Consider the following 20267-nt stretch of genomic DNA (forward strand, 5'->3'; position numbering starts at 1 on the left):
CCTATAGGATACAGGGAGCCAATGTAAGGACTGGCAGAGGGGCGAGGTGTGAGAGGACCGACTGGAGAGGAAAATCAGTCTAGCTGCAGCATTCATTACAGACTGTAGTGGGGCAATACAGCTTTTGGGGAGACCAATCAGGAGAGGGTTACAGTAATCCATGCGGGAAATTACTAGAGCATGGACAAGCTCCTTGGTAGCATCTTGCGTAAGAAAGGGGCGGATGCGGGCTATGTTTTTGAGTTGGAACCTACAGGACTTGGCAACAAACTGGATGTGAGACTCAAAGGTGAGACCAGTGTCAAGTATGACGCCAAGACAGCGCGCTTGTAGGGATGGACTTATGTGGATATCACTGACTTGAAGGGAGAGTGAGAGAGGAGGTTCAGTATTAGGAGGAGGAAAGACAAGGAGTTCAGTTTTAGAGAGGTTAAGTTTGAGAAAGCGTGATGACATCCAGTCAGAGATGGAAGAGAGGCAAGCAGTGACACATTACAGGACGGCAGGGAAGTCTGGTGAGGAGAGGTATATCTGAGTGTCATCAGCGTACAGGTGGTAGTTGAATCCAAAAGAGGCAATAACTTTTCCAAGAGAGGCTGTATAAAGAGAAAATAGAAGGGGACCAAGGACAAAGCCTTGGGGAACTCCAACCGAGACAGGGCGAGGGGAGGAGGTATCCTTGGAAAAGGAGACACTAAATGAGCGTTGGGAGAGATAGGAGGAAAATCAAGAGAGGACAGAGTCACAGAGACCGAGTGATTGAAGAGTTTGAAGGAGGAGAGCATGATCAACTGTGTCAAAGGCAGCAGAGAGGTCAAGGAGAATTAATATGGATTTAGCGGAGATTAGGTCATTAGTCACTTTGATAAGATAAAAATTGTTTATGCCTTTTAGGACAGTATATTGTACCACATCTTATAGGTAGCTCTACCTTATGGTCACTAAGCCCCCTGATCCGTCATACTTATTTTAATAATCCTTCTGTCTAGCATGAGATCCTCACATTTTTCTGCCTCCTATGTATGTTATCAATTCTAAACTTATTTTATCTTCAGATTGCATCATGTAGCCAATGAGCAGCTGCCACATGTTCTCAATTAAATAATGAGACTAGACATGCTGGTCCAGCGCTCTAGATATAACTTCCTTTGAGGGACTTAACTGAGAAATATCTAACCTTAATGATGATGATTGCATCACTCTAGAAGGTTAAACGTGTATGATTGAGAGGAGCTATGTTATAAATGGCCAGGACTTAAATGGAAACTCTACTGCCCAAATCTATATACATAATAAAACTCACTGGTTAGTAGATTTTTTTAATTAAAGCGATCACAGACTTCCCAATGCAGTTCAATGAGATGTCTTTGCAAGGCAGGAGCTCCACTGAGCTAACCAAAGCAGGAAGTAACTGAGCCAGATGTTTTGACTGACAGCCAGGGGTTGTAACATGCTAAGTTTATAAAGTACCAATTTCTATTGAAATCTGAACTTTTTGTACGATTAAAAATGAGAGAACAACCTTCTTAACTAAAGCATTTAAGCAAGCTGAAGAGCTTTAGCGGACTGGAGTGGTCCTTTAACCAAAAGTCCCATGCCAACCCTAAGGTGTATTCACTGAGGGGTATAAAACTTTTCTATCAAGATAATTGTGATCATCTGATGTTTTTATTTTCACAAAATAGTATTTTACAATAACAGCCACGAGTGGCTAGCATTTTAGACCTAGGCATGTTCAAATATAGCTGGTAACAAAGACATAAAAAGTTTCCACCTGGCCTAAAGAGTGCTGCTATGCTGATTTCGAAATACTGGTGTTTTGTCATTAATGCCTAAACTTGGAACCGGTGTTGCCAAACGAGGTAAGTGAGTCCATCTCATTCCTGACCTAACCCATGATCTCACCTTCCCAAATATGCCGCATTTAGAAACGCTTTCAGCATTTTTTTGTCTCCGTTTCTATAAAACTGACTGTATGAGCATAGTAGGAGTTTTATTCTAGAGGGACTTGGGTGACAATGGATACTCATTCCCAATTCTTTGTCTAGAGCCAGATTGTATAAAGTCTTTATGTGTCAACATTTTTCCGATAATATCTATTGTTTGCCAGACAGTGAGGGAGCAATTCTCTACAGTTGTCTGGCATATTCATAATTATGAGGGTAGAACTGTGAGTATAAACTGTTTTTAACAGAGTGCCTTTCAGATTTGCTCATTAGCACATTTAAAAAAAAAAAAGCATAAAAATGAAAGCATAAAAAACACACTTAGAGCAAACAACAATGAAAATGCAGTATGAAGTTTTGAAAACTGAAAATTAATGTTCCTGAGATAATAAGAGCATGGTGCATCGTTAAATAGACAGTAAATACAGACAGAAATTGATCATAGTCTGGGAGAAAGGTATGTGTCCACATATAATTATGTCCAGCAGGATACAGATTGTATTTCCCAGTTGGGCAGTTATTCAGAGTAGTTCACTGTGGATTCTACCCTGCTATGAAAGACGCAAAAAGGTTTTATATCTAATGGTTTCTGCTTTTTTTCTTCTTCTTTATTGTAATTGTGTCGAAAACATTTGCACGCACCACAATCTGTTCCGCGATATAAAAAGCAAAAGTCATTCATTTTTTTCTGACTTGCATTTATATTAGAATTACACTTTGACTTTATGCTATCTGATTACTGGAGCAAAGTGCTGAATTCCGAACATGCTTTATAAATTGAAAAGTAATATTCTTCCACAGAACTCCTCTTTTAACTAGTTTCATTCCTCTCACTGCTCCTCCTATAATTGGTATCTTACAATCCCTCAACTGTCTGATTCTAGAAAACTGTTTCTATTTCCTCTTTTAACAGATTTTTCTTTTTGTATTTCCAGTGTCTTAAGAAGAAATCGAAATGCAAGTATATTCTGGGATAAAAATAGTCAAAACAAGTCTTCAGACCAAGAGATATGCAATGGTCTGCCATTTTTGCCCGGAGCTTCAAGTGACCATGACATTGAATACTACAGAGTACAAAGCAAATCATATAATATTAGCTGGACAAAAGCCATGCTGAACCAAGGAAGTGTTAAAGGGACACTATAGTCACTATAGACACTATAGATTAATGTTGTTGTTCTGCCTTGAAACATATTTAGTGGTAGTCACTCAGACTCTGCATTGAGACGCTGAAGTTTTCTCATAGAGATGCACTGATTCAATGCATCTATATGAGTAGATTCTGCTTGGCCAGGGTGGTGTTTGGCTCTGCCCCACCCCACCTCCCTGGCCGAGATCATCATTGTGAATGGCTGAGATTATCAATTCTGAAAATAAAGACAGCTTTTACTAGCTTTAAGGGGGTAGGAGGGTTACATAGTTAATTTAACACTATAGGGTCAGGAATACACTTTGTGTTTCTGACCCTATAGTGTTCCTTTAGGTTGTTGTAGAAATGTTTCAGTGGTCGACCAAGAGTAAAAAACTCAGATAAAGATGAAGAAGAAGGTTTACATAGCCATCCGAATGGACATCAGGTGATGTTTAAATCATGATGGGCTGTGTATATTAGCTCCCTACATAGTAGCTATTAACTATGTATAACATTCTGAAAACTGCAGCAGAGTAGAGATACCATAAATCTATCTGGTAAAAATTTAGTGTAGCATTTAGTTTTGTTTTTTTAAATTAATTTATTGTAGTGTTTTTAATCAATTAAAGGTTAACACATTTGGAGCACATAGCTTCAAATGTTGTATGTTTTAAATATCATCATATGTTCATCAGTTCCTTACATTTTTTCTTTGGTTTTGTAAATTTTTACTAAGTTAAATTGTCGGTGAATTTCTTAGCGAAAATAAATTATTCAAGGTTTCCCATTTAGTCAATGTCCCTCAATGTGGGCTAAATTTGTATCTTAACAGCGCCTTCTGCTCCATGTGGCCACTACACACAGAACAAAATGTCTCTTCCATACACATTCTATGTCTGATTAGGAACAGTTTTTATTGAAATATTAAATAAAATAAAACATACTTACAGACAGAATAGGATGCGGAAACTGAAAACAGAAAATGGTAAAGGCAAGCGATCAATGGTAAGCAGAGCATTATGGGCTAAATTTAGTTTTACATCACTTTGCAATGCAAATGAAAAATTTAAACTTTAACAAATGGTTTATAAGGTTTTGGCAGTGAAGGATTTAGTCTCGGAGTAAGCTGAAATAATCCTTAAATATATGTATGTTTGCTCTCAATTTTGCAAACACCTGTTGTGGTTTTCATATTCCCTTTAAAATATTTGAGAGGAAAAAACTTTACATTAAATATTCGGTTTCCATTTTCGACTCATGACTTACTTTTCCATACTTATCAATGTGTTACTCCTATGTGAAGTTAAACATGTTAAATTGACCTTTTATTTTTAATTAAATCTCAAAATATACTGATACAGGCTACAGCCTTCAGCACGAGACAAATGATTGTCGATAAGTTCAGCTTTTGACAGTTTATCAGAGCTCTGTACCTATCACCACAATTAATGAGGATGCCATGGAAAGTGACATCACGCATAATAAGTTAAAAATCTATGCATAAGTAATTTACTGATTTGCATAATTCCCTGGGAGATTGAGGATAAAGTTGTTGTCTCACAAAAGCCTAGCGAACTTGCATTATCTATTGAGTCACAAACAAAAGGAAAAAAAAACATCTGTAAGATTTTGTCATCTGTGAAGGAGAAAGTGTTAGTTGCTGTGAGATTGAGGTAAGTGGGCATTCTGTGGAATACCATGTTCAGGTGGGAAGGAGTATATCAACCAAGATTTAAACACTTACAGGGTTATTCACTAAATTGAGAATCATCCAGAATTTAAATTGAAATTTCAAATTTAAGGCCAGATTAGCCACATTGGAAGCATAGCTGATTTTTCCATTTTCATCTATTTTAACCTTAAATATAAAATGCACTTTGAATTCACTTTAGTGGGTAAATAGTACTTTAAATGATCAATTCATTTGCAAAAAGCATGTGAACAAGTGAACAGTGCTTTGTGAATCTTACGCTGAATGGCTTTCTATAGGATTTGGATGTGAAAACGCTGATTTTAATCTAGATATTAAATGCATCTGGTCATTAGTGCAAATTCAGCCCAACTGAATTCCGACCGTATTTGGCTTTAGCAATTAAAAGAATTGCCGTTGTCGTCAGAATTCTGTCATTTTCACCAGATTTTGTCCATTCGGACAAAATCCAGTGTTTAGTGTATAATCCTGAGACTTATGTGATATCTGACCTGTTTCAAATAGATCATAATAAGCAAAGGGTTAAGCTGACGAAACCTTCCCTGTGACTTGAGAAGATGCAGTTACCCAGTAGGGTTCCGAGGACAGATAGAGAAAGCAAACACTCCAGAAAAATTGCTATGTTCATTAAAAAGTTCCCTAGCCTTCATATGGAATATGAAAGAATATGAAGAGAACAATATGCAAAGGTAGAAACCAAGTGATGTGGGTTCATAGTCTCACGGCACAACAGGTCTTTAGCCCGGGTCAATTTTCGTTTAGTTCAACCCCACAGTGATTATGCCCTCTTTTAGGAGAAAGCAGCAAGTGATGGAGATCTGCATTCCTACAATTGCTAGTCAGAAAGAAAAAAAAAACCTACCGTATATACTCGAGTATAAGCCGAGTTTTTCAGCCCATTTTTTGGGCTGAAAAACCCCAACTCGGCTTATACTCGAGTCAAGGTCTGTATTATGGCAATTTGCATTGCCATAATACAGACCGGGGGAGAGGGGGGCTGGCAGAGCTGTAACTTACCTGTTCTGCAGCTCCTGTCAGCTCTCTCCTCCTCTGCGCCGTCCGTTCAGCACCTCGGTCAGCTCCCAGTGTAAGTCTCGCGAGAGCCGCGGCTCTCGCGAGACTTACAGTGTGAGCTGATAGAAGGAGCTGCACGGACGGCGCAGAGGAGGAGAGAGCTGACAGGAGCTGCAGAACAGGTAAGTTACAGCTCTGCCAGCCCCCCTCTCCCCCCCACTGAACTGCCACTGGACCACCAGGGAAGGAGAGCCCCCCTCCCTGCCATATATCAAGCAGGGAGGGGGGACGAAAAAAAAAATATAAATAAAATAAATAATAATAAAAAATAATAATAATAAAAAAAATTAATAATAACAAAAAAGGGGTATAAGGACCACTATGGGAGGGGGGGGTATAAGGACCACTATGGGAGGGAGGGGGTGGGTTAAGGACCACTATGGGAGGGAGGGGGGTATAAGGACCGCTATGGGAGGGAGGGGGGGGATAAGGACCACTATGGGAGGGAGGGGGGGATAAGGACCACTATGGGAGGGAGGGGGGATAAGGACCACTATGGGAGGGAGGGGGGTATAAGGACCACTATGGGAGGGAGGGGGGGATAAGGACCACTACTGGAGGGAGGGGGGGATAAGGACCACTATTGGAGGGAGGGGGGTATAAGGACCACTATGGGAGGGAGGGGGGTATAAGGACCACTATGGGAGGGGGTGGGATAAGGACCACTATGGGAGGGAGGGGGGTATAAGGACCACTATGGGAGGGAGGGGGGGTATATGGACCACTATGGGAGGGATGGGGGGGGATAAGGAACACTATGGGAGGGAGAAGGGGGATAAGGACCACTATGAGAGGGAGGGGTGGGATAAGGACCACTATGGGAGGGGAGGGGAGGGTAAGGACCACTAGGGGAGGGGTGAGTCAGGACCACTGGGGGGGGGGTGAAGGAACACGGGGGTGGGGAGGTAAGGACCACTGAGGGAGGAGGAGGGGAAGTCAGGACATATGGGGGGGGAGGGGGCGGCAAAATTTTTTTTGCCTACGGCGGCAAATATCCTTGCACCGGCCCTGCACACACTGCATTCACACACTGCATTCATACACACACACACTGCATTCATGCACACACACACTGCACTCATACACACACTGCACTCATACACACACTGCACTTATACACACACACACTCATACACACACGCTGCACTCATACATACACACACACATACGCACACACTGCATTCATTATACACACACTGTAAATAAATATTCAATTAATATATTTTTTTTAGGATCTAATTTTATTTAGAAATTTACCAGTAGCTGCTGCATTTCCCACCCTAGTCTTATACTCGAGTCAATAAGTTTTCCCAGTTTTTTGGGATAAAATTAGGGGCCTCGGCTTATATTCGGGTAGGCTTATACTCGAGTATATACGGTATATTCATGTAGAACTGTCATGTAATGAATAACACAATTAAAAGAAAATAGACATAACCTAAACTATTAATATGTTCAAGAACAGGTAGATACATTAGAATCTGTAACTTTTTTAATTCAAATGTCTGGAAATAAGAATGCACATTTTAAAATAAATTCGATATCAAAATCACAACTGGTGTTTACAGCAGGTTTATAAATAATAATAATAATATATTTTCTTTTGTATAGACAATCTTTAGCAATCTTGCTACTTGCATTCCCTTTTTCAGATATTTGTTTTCTCAGAATGTGCTGTCTGAATAATGCCTACTCACATTTTTAGAGGTGGATGAGATAATAATTAAATCAGGAAATAAAACATGATATAAATGTCTAAACAGTAGTTATAACTTGGTATATTTCAGACTAGTTATGCGTTTGACTTGCCCATAATATCTTAAAGCATCACTGTCACTAACATTGTCTATACGTAAATCGATTTTTCAGTTTTATTCATCACCTATTAATAGATGCAGCAACTTCTATTTAAATTGTAAATTGCAACGTGTGTGGGAGTCAAAATCCAGGTGATGTTAACATCTTGTCTGAAGTCATTATTATCTATAAAATAAATCATGACCAAGAGCTATCTTCTGCTATCTTCTAAAGCTGTTCTCTTGTTCAGATAGATAATCTATGATAAATCATAACCTGAGGGCAATGCAGTGCTATCTTCTAAAAAATGTTCTTTTAACCAGATAGCTAATATATAAGATAAACCATGAACAGGGGACAATCTACTGCTCGCTTCTAAAAATGTCAGATAGATAGTTTGGTACAAGCTTGACAGACCTTTACCAATACAATTGCATTGACCCTAAATGTCTGCCACTAACTCCTCAGATATGTTGTCCTTCAAATCCATAAAACATACTCTTTGTAGATAATCTTGGAGACCTTACCTAATCTGAAAGACCTTACACATCTCCCAAGAACTCCTTATAACATCTGACCTTCAAATCCATCAAAAAGCATGCACATTTTCTTTGTAGATAATCTGGGATACCTTACAAAATCCTCGTAGGGGGTGCAACAGACATGACATTTTTACTAACATGTACCAATCTTAGTCTGCCATGATGTAATACCATTTACTCTAAAACAGTATCTGTTCTTCCTTGATAAACATGGTTATAAGTGTCTATGTAACAAGCATGTCCCAAAGCAACATCACCATCAAACTAGCAAAACAAATCCCTGAATACAGCTGTTTCCTCCCTTATCCTCTTCTTCTGTCTGTAAGTTTAAGGAGCACGATTTGTCTTTCTGAATATTTTTATTTTTATATGTTTCTAAGGTTCTGTTGACAAAGCTCCAAGCTTCCATATTCTTCTAGCAGCTGTGGATTGTAAAGGTGTATACATAAAGTGTATTGTCAATATTGATCTTGTTATTGTCTCTGTATATAAATAAAACTTGGCCCACGAATACATAAAAATAGACTATAACTATATTGTATCTATAAAATCATAACTAATGTTAAGTAAAACACACAGAAAAGCATATTTAAAGCCTAACAATCACAGGGAAATGTTGTGGCTGCATTTTTCAAAATAAGTTCAGTAGTTTTGTAATAAATTAATTTAAAAATTCCTTTCAAACTAGCTATCATGGAACTAATTATAATACATCCATTTATGTATCCAATCCTTCTATTATTTTTTTTTTTTTACCTCCAGGCACAGATCTGCCACTCCCCCAGCAGAATCCGGCTTCTGAAATTGAGCGGACGGATTGGCTAGAGCAGTCAGCTAATGCTCAGTAGCACCCCATTCAGAAAATAAGGAGTTACTGATTGGCTTAGAGTTTACAGATGACCTGTCTAACCAAACAGCAGTGTCACTGCACGGTGGTACTCCACTCAATTTCAGAAGCTGGATACCGGTGGGGGAACTGTAGATCTGGTGCTGGAGGCAACTTTTGGATTTAACTCCTTCAAGTAAGAAAGTGCCCTGGGGACTCTTGGCACCATGACCACTTTATTTTGATAACATTGTTAAGGTAACCAGAGTGCTCCCTTAAGTTACTTTTACCATGCTAAATTATTATCTCCTTAAATGCAATTTTTTGTTTAATTATACAATCTCTCAGACCGCTAAGGAGACTATTAATATTGTCGACACCTTATTGCATAGATTAGTATACCATACCCTATGTGCATAATTATGAAATAATAATAATATATCTGTAATAAAATATTACACTGGCCATGCATAACCAAGATATATCACAATGTAATAGGCTGCATTGAATATAGCAATGCTGCCTTGCTGTAGAAAGGTCTTGAAATATAAAATATATAGGTAAAGTCACTAATTGTGCAAAGTGGTTTATGCATAAAGGGTAAGTAAATACATGAAAATAAGCTCAATATGTGTACGTTCTAAAAAAAAACCAGAACAAATAGAAAGCATAAACCCTCTCAAGTGTGAATGAATAGTACTTCATTTCCATAAAGGATTAACCGTTTTCCACATGAATTTCTATTTAATTAGGATGTGTTTAGCAGGGAAATATATTCAGGTTTTTGTCTTTTTAATGCATGTCCAAACAGCAAATACCACAGTAATTTCAGGGAAATTAAATAATTTAATATAATTTTCAGAAGGTTTGTTTTTATGTTTGTTTCTGCTTATGTTATCAGAGCTGTCCCATCGTTAGGCCAAGTAGGTGACCACCTAAGGCATCATGCAAAATGGTGCCTCTCACCTTGTCCATAATGTTTACTATCTTGCCACTGCAATCCACTCATTGTGTGTCATTGTGTCACCCATTCTCTTTAATATTTTTATTAGTTATATTGCAGAAGGCCTTGATGGTAAGGTAGGTCTTTTTGCTGATGATACTAAGATATGTAACAGGGTTGATGTTCCAGGAGGGATAAGCGTTCAGAGAAGGGCTACTAAACTGGTTCATGGATTGCAGGATAAAACTTACCAGGAAAGGTTAAAGGATCTTAACATTTATAGCTTGGAGGAAAGACGAGACAGGGCGGATATGATAGAAACATTTAAATACATAAAGGGAATCAACACAGTAAAGGAGGAAGTAGAAGGGATATCCGGTGTAGCGCTCTAATAATAGTGGATATACAGAAATAATAGAAAGGAATCCTAACTGTACCTTAAAAGTTCATATACTTTTATGAGTAGTATCACTCTATTCAGGGTAACCTTAAACAAAAAACACAAATATACAGAACATAGTGCAACCTGTATACAAAGTGTAAATACAAAAAGGGAGTGCGTAGATTACTAACTCACACTTTCAAGAGCTATCACACTAGCTCAGGTATATGCGCCTTAGGGTCCGTAGAGGCGACCCTCACCCTCCTTTCAGTCCAAGTTTTCTCCAGGTGCAATGTCCTAGGTAATGGGTATAGGAGGGAACATATAGCGTAGTACAGTCTATATATATAGAAGGTATAGTACGAGGTAATGTAGATATACTCACAAACCCGGAGCCAATGTATCGGCTCGTTTCATAAGGTGTATGTGGTTAAGGACCACATTCCTTCTTTGTTAAAGCAGGTAGAAATAAAAGCCATAAGTTTGAAAAATATATATATGTAATTTATTATGGAAAAATTTATATAACATGTAACTTTAAAATATTATGTAGATAAAATAACACTAGTGGCTTATAGTCCAAAAAGCAATTCTGTCTGCTCACTGTTCATCCAGGACGCGTTTCACCAAATTGGCTTCCTCAGCTGGAAAAAATGTTCAGAAGATATTGTGGACTCCTTCCTGCTTATATACCTTTATTAATTGTGGGCTTCAGGCTTGTATTTCGCGGGCAATTTCCATGGGAACGGAGATGTCCTGTGTTTCAAGCCTCCTCTTCGTTTTTTTTTTTTTACTTCCGGGTATAGTCACTTCCGGTTTCGGCTCCATTAGCATTATGCGTTCCACAGTGCGTTCCACAGTGCGTTCCACCGTGCGTTCCACTTATATGGCCGTGTTTGAAACTGTCCTTTGCCATATTAGTGGATGTTGTCCTCGGAAAATTTATGACATTGCATCAGAGAGAGTGGCAATACATCCAATAAAGTAAAGGAGGAGACTATATTTAAAAGAAGAAAAACTACCACAACAAGAAGAGATAGTCTTAAATTAGAGGGACAAAGGTTTAAAAATAATATCAGGAAGTATTACTTTACTGAGAGGGTAGTGGATGCATGGAATAGCCTTCCAGCTGAAGTGGTAGGGGTTAACACAGTTCAGGAGTTTAAGCATGCGTGGGATAGGCATAAGGCTATCCTAACTATAAGATAAGGCCAGGGACTAATGAAAGTATTTAGAAAACTGGGCAGACTAGATGGGCCAAATGGTTATCTGCCGTCACATTCTATGTTTCTCATGGGAGTGAGTCAAATAGCATAGCTCTGTGTCAGTGATTCCTGCCCAGACTCCCTCTTCTTCAAGTGCACCAACATTGTACATTATTTCAGAAGAATTTCAAAGACTGACACAGCGACGAGTGGTGAGCCATCAGTCCATAAGCATTGTTATGAACTGGACTGAATGACAGAATGGCATGTTTTTATGGTGACATATTGTCAAATATATGGTGATATATATGGATACTTTGAGGCTGAGATTCATGTGATTTGAGTGTTGCAGATGATAAGGGTACTATGGTGCTGAGGTTGGTATTATTGGGGCTTTGGGTGATGAGGGCTGAGGGGGAGCAAAGGGGCGTATATAAATAATGTAATTGGTGGAATGAGGCAATGTGGTTGGGACTGTAGATGATGAGGGGATTATTTGTATGAAGTGATTATGGTGATGGGATAGAGTTTATAGAGCTGAGGTATGTAAATAATGTGATTGGTGGGATGAGGCAATGTGGTTGGAACTGTGGATGTTGAGGGGATTATTTATGTGAAGTGATTATGGTGATGGGATAGGGTTTATAGAGCTGAGTTAATTAGGGCTAGATATCATGAGGGTATCATGGGGAAATGTGACTGGTGCCTGGGTTTATGAGGTTTCAGGGAAGCAGTGAGTTGTTTATGGGCTGATGGTAATAAAAGGATAAAAGGTACAGGGGTGGAAGACATATGGGGTGATGAGCATATTGTGGGGAGTGGGTTAGTGTGACTGGGGATAGGGGTAGTTTACTTAGGACTCTTGGCAAGGTTATGTGATAGAGAGAATATGAGTGAGTCTATGAGGAGGGAATTGAAAAAATTATTATGGGGCTTGGTGGTGAGGGGATTTGTAAACTTTGCCTAAGACCTCACTAGATCTAGAACCTATGCTAGACTTCCCTGTTGACTGGTGGCTCATATTTATACTTTTAATTTTTGAAAAGGTATACAATCTAAAAAGTGATGTGTGTGAAATCTGTTTATATGATACATTCATTGAATATATAAAACTTTTAAGGTGCCACTCTCTTTGCATAGAGTAACTAAGGTAACACGACAACTTGTATGTCAACAGTTGGGAGGTTTACCTTTAAATTTGGTAGTTGACAGTGCCACTTTATTAAAAAATGTATCTAAGCCTATGGCAATGATTTAAATTCATCCCAAATTACACCACCTACAGTAGAAAGACAGGTAAAATAGATGGAATATAGCGCATCTTTACTTATTTCTTAGTGAATATGAAAGTACCGGGGAATGGTAGCATACAGAGAGCAAATTTAAATAAAAATGTACTTCCACATATAATATATTGCTTTAACATAAATCTATGTATATTTATACAGTTACTTTGTTTTTTTAGGGAAATATAATAATTAGAACTCTGCTAAAATCACTGTTGCTATTCCCCTCTCTCACACATTGATGGTCAGAGCACTTCCCTCTGGATGAAAGATCTATTGTTTGGCATAAAAATAAATTGAACACACATAAGAGCTGATAATAATTTACATTAATGATGAACATAATAATATTTGACGTAATATTATTCAATTTCTTTAATGCTGCCACTTACACCTAATTTGCTCTTAGTGAATTAAGAATTATTGTTTATGAACGTGTTGGTTATACAAATAACTTCTATTTTAGTGATCCTTGATGAATTGACCAAGTAACATTGAATGCAACAAACAATAACACTAATACCTAGACTAAAAAACAAATAATGGATTAAAATGCTTTTGGAGTCTCATTAACGATTATGCAAATGAAAACAAGCAATTTCATATTCTTTTGGGGATACCTTATAAAGAATAGTATTAACTTGTATTTAAATACTGCTTCATTCTCTCATTATATATTTATATAGTATGCTCTCAGCTTATCACCTAAATATATCGCCTTCTGGAACTTGCGATTAAGCGTAATTGTTGCATTCCTAAATAGATTAAGCAAAATTATAAAGTCTATTATTGAATAAATATGTATTCACAGTGGTAAACAAAATAAAAAATTCTTCAATTCTGTTAAATAACGAGGAATTATTAGCTTAGCTAAGCAGTGAGAATGGTTGTCTGTGTTGACTATATATATATATATATATATATATATATGTATATATATATATATATATATATACACATTTATTTCTTATCATTTTTCTTTAATGTGTATCTAAGCGCTGTACAGGATTTGGGACTGGAACTTTGAAAATGAAGATTTTTTTGCATTATGACTCCTACGATTCTCAGACAGCTAAACAATCAATCCTGCCTGGCTCCGGTGGTATGTAGCTCCTCATTGTTATGTCAGATCACGTCTAGTGTTTCTGTGTTGCCAAATTCTGCACCGAGCAGAAATTCACATAAACAGATAGTGATGCATGGATGTTTGCTGGGAATAACATATTGTGAAGTGCCATGGCAATGAGATTAATAAGTCAAAGGTCTTAGCCAGGGATAAATGTGGTCGGCACTCCAGCACACAGACTATTGATTTAACATTTGTCTTTGAGTTTGCAGAGGCTGTTTATATTCTCTGGTTAGCAAACAGGTATGAGATGCCCATACAGGATGCTGTATGGTTCGGCTCTTGCAGTATTTATCTTGGTTCTTGTTTCAATAATGCTTCTGCTATTTGCCTGGAATGGTTATGCATCTGCAGAAACACTATGTCATTGGCAAGAGTGGAGATTCAAAACTAGAAGGAATTTATCAAGCTACCAGGGGAGCTAGGGCTATAAATATTATAAAAACAAAAAAATAAAAATGTTAGCAAAATAATAATAAACCTCTTTAAAATGGAGATTCAACATGAGAGAGAAAAGCAAATACATTTTTTGGAACATAAGAATTTTTATTCATAAAACATTCCTTTTCAAATTTAAAAGGTATAATGCCATAACATTTTGTCTTTGAAAATCAAGACAAATGATATACACAAATATTTTTTTATTGCGTTCTATAACATTTTTAATAAACGTTGCCGCTATGCACATTTGTACTGCGTTCCAGAAATAGTTTATAAATTAAAGTGGCTCTGTCACCTTCTGGGGTCTTTGCATATTTTGCAAAGAGGCCCGATGGTGATTTTGCTGTTTGTAGTGAGGTGGCTGTGGGGTGCAGGAAAATGTTCTCAGGTCCTCTAGTCTTTTTCAGGTCCTGGCACTTAGTTTGCCAAGAACCGATGTTTGTTTTGTCAAACTTTGTCAAGTGTAGGAAAAATCCATGCAACAAAGTCCGTACTTTTAGTCCTAACTTTTTTATTTTATCTTTTGACTGTGATGGAATCTTCTGGAGAAGTAGAGCTTTATTCTTTATTTATTTATTTATATTATTCCTTATTTATTTATTTATTTCCATTATTTACACATGGCATGCCCTAAAGGTATGCAGCAAAACGTTACCCCAAGAACATAACATAACTAAATAACTGGACAGCACACCTCAGTATAACTCATCTGGAAACAAGTAGAAACATATGATTTCACTGGTTCTTATCTCCCAAAAGACTACATCACATATATCCTTTTCTTTTCTCCTTTTTTTCTCTTTTTTCTATTTGGTTTTCCCATCTCTTAGTTGGCACATGACGTGGTTTACTCAAAGGAGAAATTATCAAATGATACGTACATTTTGTAACTCCAAGATAACAACCATAAAACATTGTTACAACATTGATTTGGTGCTCCATTCTAAACAAATGATTGCCCTCAAAAGATGTTATGTACCACAGTATTTTTTCTTTCTCTATTGTTAAAATGCTGTTGAAATACAATGTAACCTCTATGCTTTTACACTTACATTTTTTTAAATAAACTACGCATGTAAAAAATCTTGAATAAAGATTATTCATTAAAAAAACTACTAATCTAAAATAATCTAAATTCCAATCGCCTGACCAAACTAACGAAATGGGTGTAATACAAATAAAGTGGAGGTTTTTGCAAGACCTCTAATATCATTCTAAATATATGGTAAAAAATAAAACAAAAAAAACAACATTTAGGTAACATTCCAGAAAAGTATACATGTATTTAAACAGATAAAACACAAATGACTTCTAATGTTAAATAACTTAAAAATAAAACAAAAAATAACGTAACGCTAATAATGGAAAATATTTTTGGGATACACCTGTAGATTCTATCTACATATTTGATATTGAAAACAAACATACTATTTGTGTGATGTGCATTTGAGCTCCTTATCATTGGTAAGGAGCAAAAAAAAAAAAAAAAAAAAAACTTTCAATAGCAGCTTTCAAACGCTATAAACACTTCTATAATAAGCAATCCAAAAACGTTTTGACTATGATCAGTGTTTTCTGGACAGATCTCTTGCAAATACTAAATTACCCATTGGTTTAATGCAAGTTTTCCATTATATATGTGTAGTAATTGCCTTCCCTAGTCTGGGAGATTCTTCTGATAGATGGAATCTAGAGGAAGCACTTGATGATGGCCCAGTCAAGGTCACCACACAGTCCATGTGACCAGGGAGATGCCACAAAATTACTTTTGAAACTTCAGAATCTTCAATTAGTGCTAAATGAGCAAACGTTTCTAAGATATCAACATATCAAGCACAGTGGGGAAACATGCCCTTTTAGGCTGATTCAGTAGGAATTCTCTTTGTGACATAGTTTGTTTTATCACAGCATCAATTTGTACAACCTAATTTTGATATTTCTTTAATTCACTGTTTAGATACGCTTCTTTGGCTTTATGTTTATCTATTGGCATTGCACTGTGGAATCTGTGTACCATCTTCTATATATTACACAAGCTTAAAAATGATTTACCTCTCACATTGGACCCAGATACATTATTATGCTCATCCACAATCTTGGGCCACATATTCTTAACTCATATTCTCAGTTTTTTGCTACAGATTCTTAACCTAGATTTGACTTTAATATTATTATTATTATTATTATTGTACAAACTTTTAGCCCAGATATAAACACTGCCCTCCTTATCTCTATCTCTAGATTTGTTGCAAAGGAACGATGTTGCATTAGCTAGTGGTTTTGCTTCTGTAGTGTCATGGACAGTCAGCTGGGTAAAGATACTTAATGATGTTGTCATCTTCACAGACAAGACAAACCACAAAAACTGGAATAGAAATTTCCATCTGCTAATTCAGCTCTAGGGTGAAATTCAACAACACGTGCAGGTTTTCAGGATCTAGGATAATATTCAGCTTCACTACATGGCTTTCCAGAGTACTTTTGTAATACATAAATTTACACTGCAATTGCACACTCCGTTTGGTGCATTTAATGTGAAAAAAACCCCATATTTATTTGGCCACTATTGCTAGTCTGTTGAGGATGTTGTTGACTAACCTTCCATCATATAGCCACATCAATTCTATATTTGGTTCTTTAGATGGATTGCCCAGTTATCACAGTGTTGAATTATTAGCAGCCTTTTTATTGGCTCCCCACTGACAACATCTATTGACCCTATTTTTGGCAAGTCTATCAGACCAAGCCTCTCTGACACACCAGCACCAAGGTTTAGCTTTAACTAACTTGAAAAAGAACAGCACGCAAAGCAGATTTCTCTCTCTCTCCTGGTGGTCCCATAAGAATTTTTACTACTGTAACTATCATGTTATGTGTGTTTTCACAGTAAGTCATTTTTAGATTGGTTTTGTCAAGATTATTTCCTGAAACACCCAGAGAATTTACTCAGGAAGCGGACAGCTTTTGTATTTTATTCCCATATTGGTCTCTAAGTATTAATTCTATCTCAGTTTTTACTTCTTCCCCTATTTGAACTCTATCAGTCCCAGTGAGCTTGCATTTTAAATGTTTTAGTTCATCACAAATAGGTTTGACAGTAAAAACACTTTCTAAAGAAACATGTACATGATATATGTGGCAGTATTGAATGCCCTTCACTGAACTTCCTACTTCAACATCAGGTAAATGACCTTCAATCAAGATCTCCATGCAAGCATGAAGTGTCCAGTTAACCTTGTTTTTTTTTCTGCAAGTTCTGAAGAGATGTTAATATCTCTCTCCCCTTTATTATACACTTTAAAGATCAAATTCTGCATTATGTCACCAACCACTGAATGCTATTGAACTGTAAGACCACTCTCTTCAGGAAGTGGTTTAATCAGAGGTGATGTACAATGACCAAATTCATCATGTAAAACCAGGGGTATGTTGAACACCAAAAGTCATGGTATTGTATCTAGAGCTCAGTAACTGTGAGCTTTGTCCAGCTCTGTGATCAGGACTCTACCAATTGAAACATTTAATTGTGGTTTCCTTATTAAAGGAACACTGCTGCCTAGCCTTGGGGGACTCCAACAGAGACAGGACAAAGGTAGGAGGTATCATTTGAAAAGGAGACACTGAATGAGCAATGGGAGAGATAGTAGGAAAACCAAGAGAGGACAGTGTCACAGAGACCGAGTGATTGAAGAGTTTAGAGAAGGAGAACATGGTCAACAGTGTCAAAGGCAGCATAGAGGTCAAGAAGAATTAGTATGGAGTGGTGCCCTTTTGGATTTAGCTGTGATTAGGTCATTTGTGACTTTAATAAGAGAGCAGTCTCAGTTGAGTGCAGGGGGTGGAAGCAAGACTGAAGAGGGTCAAGGACAGAGTTGGAATTGAGGAAACAAGTCAGACGGGTAAAGACAAGTCTTTCTAGAAGCTTTGAGGAAAGGGAAGCAGGGATATGGGACGATAGTTAGAAGGGGATAGTTTTTTTAAGATGTGTGTTAAGGAAGGCACAAGACAAGAGGAAAGAGATCTGTTAAGGTGAGACAGGACAGGATCAAGCGGGCAAGTGGTGGGGTGAGAGGAAAGGAGAAGCACAGCCACCTCTTGTTCAGTAGCTTGGGAGAAAGTCTGAAGGGTAGAAAAGGCATAATCTACGTGTGGCTTAGAAAGAGAGGGGCAAGGTGGTGGGAATTCTTTTCTTAGCTGTTCAATCTTGTTGGTAAAGTAGCATGCAAAGCTAACGGCTGTAAGGTTAGTTTGGGGGGTGGCCACAGCAGGGAAAGAAGGGAGTTAAAGACATTAAAAAGACGCCTGGGATTGTGGGAGCATGAGCTAATGAGGGAGGAAAAGTATGATTGTTTGGCAAGAGCAAGGACTGTGCTACATGAGTGCAACATGAATTTGTAGTCGAGGAAGTCTGACTGGGTGCGTGACTTCCTCCAGCCGCATTCAGCAGAACGGGAGCATCTCTGCAGGTAGCATGTTAATTTAGTTGCCATGGTTGGGGCGTGTTCTCCTCAAGGTGAATGTTTTGAGCGGGGCTGCAGCATCCAGGGCAGAGGTGAGGGTAGTGTTATATGAGGAGATAGTTAGTGAGGGACAGGAGAAAGTAGGGATGGATAGAAGTTGGGAATCAATATTTGCCAATAGCTGCTGAGGTCAATATAATTCAGATTTCTTCTTAGTTGAGGGGGGTTAGGTTGAGGGTGAGGGGGTAGGGGACTATTGAGAGTAAATATTAAGAGGTGATGATCTAATGCAGAGCGAAATGGAGTGTTGCAGAGATTAGAGATTGTACATTCATGAGAGAAAATAAGATCAATGGTATTGCCAGCTACATTTGTGGGGGACTTAGCCCACTGCGATAGCCCAGTGTCTCCATTATGTGTGTTCGCTCCATCCACCCACCCATCCATCCATCCAGTGATACATTTTCACTTATAGCGGAAACCATCAAACACAGAATATATGCAAAACAGGTCCAAAGTGAAGTCCTTAGAACCAGCAGATCACTAATCATAATAGGTGGATGTATTGCAAATTATTGCAATGTATCACCAGTACCGCCAAATATAAAGATCACTGTAGGAGAATCCTCAATTGTTTCTCCACCGAACAATAAGATAGATTTGGAAAATGATTGTTCTTTCTGTTGTTTTGTTACAGTTACTGTCTAAATATTTTAGATATTTTGTATCCACACAATAAATAAGTAGATTTGATATCCACAAAGAACTTTGTATTGTGCTCTTATTATGCCAATTATTTTCTTTTTAGTTTTGGTCAGTCATCTCTGCGTTTTGTTGTGTTGTGATTTTCTTACAATACAGTGATCAGTTTATGGTGCCAGTTCCCATAATTACAATATACTGCTAAGTCCTCTTTTTAGATAGATTAAACTTAATGGATGAATGGACGGATGGATGGGTGGGTGGGTAGATGGATGCATGGATGGATGGATGGGTGGGTGGGTAGATGGATGGATGGGTGGGTGGATGGATGGGTGGGTGGGTAGATGGATGGATGGATGGGTGGGTAGATGGATGGATGCATGGATGGATGGGTGGGTAGATGGATGGATGCATGGATGGATGGGTGAGTAGATGGATGGATGGATGGATGGGTGGGTGGGTAGATGGATGGATGGGTGGGTAGATGGATGGATGGATGGGTAGATAGATGGATGGATGGATGGATGGATGGATGGATGGATGGATAGATGGGTGGGTGGGTGGATGGATAGATGGATGGATGGATGGATGGGTGGGTGGGTGGATGGATAGATGGGTGGATGGAGCGAGCACACATAAGACATAAGCCATTTACATTTATATTGCATTTTTTTAATGATGCATAGCATTTTAT

At 37.9% G+C, this 20267-nt stretch overlaps 1 protein-coding gene across 2 annotated transcripts in view; it reads right to left on the reverse strand.

The window, feature by feature from the left end:
- The window catches only part of LRRTM4 (leucine rich repeat transmembrane neuronal 4), a 504939-nt gene that overhangs the window by 439684 nt on the left and 44988 nt on the right, over positions 1-20267 (reverse strand). The window lies entirely within an intron of this gene.

The sequence above is a fragment of the Pelobates fuscus genome, chromosome 3 (genome assembly GCF_036172605.1).
Source record: "Pelobates fuscus isolate aPelFus1 chromosome 3, aPelFus1.pri, whole genome shotgun sequence".
NCBI classification, from domain to species: Eukaryota; Metazoa; Chordata; class Amphibia; order Anura; family Pelobatidae; genus Pelobates; species Pelobates fuscus.